The sequence below is a fragment of the Carassius auratus genome, unplaced genomic scaffold (assembly GCF_003368295.1).
Source record: "Carassius auratus strain Wakin unplaced genomic scaffold, ASM336829v1 scaf_tig00013464, whole genome shotgun sequence".
Classification (NCBI taxonomy): Eukaryota; Metazoa; Chordata; class Actinopteri; order Cypriniformes; family Cyprinidae; genus Carassius; species Carassius auratus.
The window spans coordinates 486,970-492,456 of record NW_020524398.1 but is presented as its reverse complement, the minus strand read 5'-3'; positions in this window follow the sequence as shown (position 1 = coordinate 492,456).

Below are 5,487 nucleotides of genomic sequence, written 5' to 3'. Positions count from 1 at the left end.
GTGTTTGGGCAAAAGTTTAGTCTCTGGAAAAACCTCTTGGAATCTGATTCTATGCTCCGATATCTTGAAGGCCAGATATGCTATAGAAGCTTTGGTGTGTGAAAGAGCGACAATAAGATCGACAATGTCTTTCAAATCATTTAGAAGTTGCCACGCAGGTTCATTGGCAGGCACTCTGTCTCCAATCAAAAAAGGAAAAAACCTCAACAGGCTCCAATTTTCATGGACATTACCCCCTACTTTTCTTCTTGCAGAAAATGTGAGAGGAACAGGATGTGGATGATTTGTCTTGTCATTCCATTTGAATGGAAAGTTCTGAATTGCTTTATTCAGGTGTTCCAAGGTGAAATACTTTTTAGATGAAAAGACTGTCAAGGACAAAGCTATCTCAAAAGAGACAATACCCTCAAAGAGATCATGCACAACATCAGCCGGGAATCCTGTGCAAACATTGAAATGTGATAATTTTTCTGAAAACAAACACCACCTTTTCACACCAAAATGGTGAGGCAAGTCATTGTCTTTCATAAACTGAAGATGAGCAGAATGTATTTCTTCAGTTCTGATGCAGAATGTTTCAGATCCAACTTCTTGAGTCTGGTATTCTTCTTTCTCTGCTATACAAAATCTGTAGACATATTTTCCAGATAAATTTTCCACAAATTCGGCAATACTGTGAGCAGAGGTGGAGAGTCCAGGGGTCAGAAAGTAAAAGTCCTGCCATATATTTATTCCACCCATGAACCCAGCAGCTGATTTCACCAGAGGAGGAATCAAGTCATTCCTTTCAAGTCACAAACAAGTCTCAAGTTAAATCCCAAGTCCTCAAAGAGTTAAAGTCAATGAGATAATTAAGTGACTAATTAAATGATAATTCTGCATTAGTGATGAACACCTGCTGTTAACAATCAACATCACTGAAGAAAAGAGAAACACAAGAACTACAATTGACTTTAAGCACAGCCTTGGATGAAATCAACTGGAAGAAAAAAAGAAAAAAAAAACTTCCACCATCATGGAGATCAGTGTTTGCTTTAGTTGGGCTCTTGACCCTTTTAATAATTCAAAGTAATTTGCTTTTAAACACTTGCAGTTGTGTTACGTAGTAAAATTAACACATTGCTGAATTAAAAGCTTGAAGTAGAAAATTTAATTGCCCTTTTTTCATCTAAAACATTTTTATTAACTTCATGAAGGTGTCTCTCTTTGGTTTGTTAAATTATGTTCAGCAATTACTGAACTACAAAAAAAGTCCTATTAAACAAATATTATTGTAATGCTTAAATATTGGGGGGAAAAATTGTACAGGCTCTGGATTTTAGACATGAGCACTTATCATATGATCCTCAACAGTGGTTACAATAATTATTCATGCTACAGTGCATGATGGGAGTTTTTACTATGGTGTTACCCAGCATGCACTTCAGCTTGAAGCGTTTTGTTGATTGTCACCATTGTTGAGATTCATATGCTGGGTCATGATGTCTGTGCGTCTTATTAGGAAAATATTTCAAAAATGTATATTTATTACATACTTTAGGAAATGTATTCATTATAGTGATTAAGCCAACGGTTCCACAAGGTAGGTTATTTAAAAACTGAACATTTGTTAATAATGAATACATAAAATTGTTTTGGAAATAAACAGGCTGATGCCTAATAATTACTTCATCATGTAAAAGCAGCTAGTAACGGTTTTCTGCACAGCACTGATCGCACTGTTTTATAACAGCACATGTACGTTTACAGAGAAATATCTAACATAAGAAACCAAAGGTCAAGAGCCCAACTGAAGCAAACACTGATCTCCATGATGGTGGCATAATTTTAACCAATAAAACATCAGCATCTGATCCTCTGTAACCCACAATAACAGCAGGTGTTCATCACCAATGCACAATCATCATTTAATTAGTCTCTTAATTATATCATTGATTTTAACTCTTTGAGGACTTGGGATTTGAGTTGAGACTAGTTTGTGACTTGGAAGGAATGACTTGTTTCCTCCTCTGGTGAAATCAGCTGCTGAGTTCATGGGTGGAGCAAAAATGTGGCAGGACTTTTACTTTCTGACCCCTGGACTCTCCACCTCTGACTGTGAGCACCAAGATTGTCAGCAACAATACATTGAACAGTGCCCTTCACAGACTTTCCCAGTTTTTCAATGAAAAGTCCACGTCTCTCCAACATGACAAGGTCATCAATCAATGGTTCCAGCACTTTGTCATACCCAAAACGCTTAACATCACTGCTTTTAATTAAAGCAGGTAAATTTATAGCTGACAGGCATGACTGAGATCCTTCATGTAAATTGCCTAATATCCAATAAACTCCAAAAACGTTGTGTTTTTTCTTGGACGTGCCAAGGGGGTTGCATATCTCAAATTCATCAACGTACAAAATTAAAAAGATAGCAGGTTCAGAAAGTAGTTCATTCCTTTGGAAGTTGAGTGAATCAAAAAAACATGTATATTTACCATCATCTCCTTTATACACTGATTTTAAATGAAGTGTATTTTTTGCATTTGAAAAGTAACTTCACTACTTATTACTTTACTTTACTTTTTTAGGGCCCTATAAAATCGGTTTTATTCTTTTCCAAATTCTTTTTAATTTATTTTTCCAAAATCCATTTTCTTTTTTTTTTCTTTTTCCGGATTAATTTTTTTCTTTTTTTTTCAACTCCTTTTTAATGGTTCAATTTAATTGTATTAATAAAAAATGATGTCTAATAAATTAAAATTATAACACTTATACATTTTTACAACAATTTATTAAATATTTAACAAAAATTACATGTTTAGGGCCCCATGAAATTTTTTATTTTTTCTTCACCATTTGTTTTATTGTTACCAAATTGTTTGTTTTAACATGTCTAATTATTAAAATGCATAAAAACAACTTAATTTATTCTTTTTTCTTCTTAAAATACCCTTATGCACTGTTAAAAATCGCTGTAAAAAAACGGTCAAATTTTGACAGTAACATACTGTTTTTCATTAAAACGGTGCATTCTGGGTAATATTCATCATTTTCGAGAAGGTAGCCTGCTGCTATATATCGTAAATTAACAACGTTCAAAGTCGACACTCAGCGGCTGTGTTTCAAATCACACCCTACACCCTCATTCACTATTCCCTACATGAGTTTACTAATATAGTCCACCTGACAGAGAGAATGAAAACTAATGAGTGAATTCAGACACTGATCAACAGCTGCTGTTAACGAGTAGAATCACTGAAGAAAAGAGAAACAAGACACACACAAGAACTACAACTGACTTCAGCCACAGCCTTAGATGAAATCAACTGAAGATTTACCAACTTCACTCATTACTAACCAGACTGACTTTATTTCTATCAGATCAGAGATCAAAAGATCTTTTTGAGAATTAAAGAGATTTAGATGATAATGTTAGTTTCGTTTAGCATCACCATTGTGGAGATCAGTGTTTGATTTAGTTGGGCTCCTGACCCTTGACTTCAGTACTTCAAGTTTTGTTTCATTGTTGTATTTGTATCTTTATAGTACATCTGCTACAGCAATATTATTATTGATAGTCAAGTGATTATGGCTGCTTCTGTCAGACATGATCTAATAGACTGACTTAAAGTGTTGGTATAGTAGTGAAATATTTTTTTTTTTTTTTTGTTTCTTCAATTTTGTAAGATTTAACAGTAATGTGAGGACCAGAACATATTGATTTAATGACAGTTTGAGATTTAAATATTTTGGGCAGCACTGTCCACAACACTCAAAGAGAGACATCAACAATCAGCATATGAATCTCAACAATGGTGACAATCAAATGGTTCATGATGCATTGCATGCTGGGTACCAGCACAGGATAAAACTCATCCATGACTCCCAGCATGCATTGCGGCATGAATAAATTATGCCCCTGAATTGTTCACTAATTTTCTTGAATTATTATGTGCTTATAATTTACTTTTGTCTTAAGTTTTAGTAGCATGTTTTGTGATGTTCAGAACTTATCTGTTTATTTATTTTGTGGATTGTCACCATTGTTGTGATTCATACGCTGATTCTTGATGTTTCTCTCTAAATTTCAGCCACGGTTTTTTTGTGACGAGTTAAATTTTCTTAAAAGTCTTTCATAACGTGAGGCTCAGCAGTGTTTCTCATTTTGCTGTGTAGCAATATTTTGTAAGAGAAGGGACACAGGATTGAATCAGACATAATAGAGTGTTTGTTCTTGTCAATCTATAAACAACAATACCAGACTTTTTTCTTCTGTTGACTTGTTTTTTTTGCTATAACAAGTTCCAAAAATGCATTGTTACAACATGTACAAAAAAAAAAAAAACTTAGTTGTTGAAAAGTCACGTTCAAAAGCCCAACTAAAGTCAACACTGATCTCCATCATGGTAGTGAAAAAAACACGTAAACCTATTTAACTCTCAATAAGATCTTCTGTAGACATCTGACAGAAATAAAGTCAGTCTGGTTAGTAATGTGAATCTGGTGAAGCTGTTTTAGTAGTTGTTTAATCAGATCTTGAGAGATTTGATGAATTCAAGGCTGTGGCTGAAGCCATTTGTAGTCCTTGTGTTTCTCTTTCCTTTAGTAATTCTGTTTGTTAATAGCAGGTGTTCATTAATAATGCTCAATCATCAATTAATCACATAATTATTTCATTAATTTCACTAATTCAGTGTTACTCAAACACTCTGTAGTGTGTACACATTATACTTGTTCACTTAAAACTGAGGATTTTGTTCTGGGGTTTAAAGGGTTAATGATTTAAGACGAAGAAAAAATGGTATGAATCATAATTTTAACAGTAATAAACTGTAATTAATTTACAGGAAACAGACTGTAGAAAAACAGTTATTTACTGGCACCCCTGCTGCCAGTAGATAGCTGTTTTTCTACAGTTTGTTGCTGTAAATTAATTGGTGCCAGCAAAAAAAGTGTTTTTCTACAGTTTGTTGCCGTTAAGTCAAGGAAAAACAGTAATATACTGTAAACTGTAAATGTCAGATTTACCAAATGAAAAAAAATAATAATAATTTAACTAAAATATTTGTGAACATCCATACAAAAAAAAAAAGTAAAGTCATACACTGATAATGAGAGTAAATACTGAACTCAACTGTATTAATGTGTGTTTGCACAAGAGAGATATGTTAGTTTAATGTAGTTTTGTTGTTCACCATTGTGCTGGAGAGTAGAGCCTGTGCTTCAGTCAATAATGAGCCACAAATTCTGATCTTTGTTGCTTTATATAAAGACAGTAAATTTGGATTCTCCTGATACAGTGGTGATCTCTGTGTTAAGTATTTCAGCACATACGTGTGAGCTGCAGTGATTTGAGTAAAAGTCATGCATTAAGTTCCTTTACAATTACACATTAAGTGTTTGCAGTTTTATATTAAGAAATATTCCTTCTCAGTGGACTCAAATGAAAGAAGATCATAGTACTATGATTTTTTTTTTAACTGTTTGAAGCAGTGGGAGTGGAGT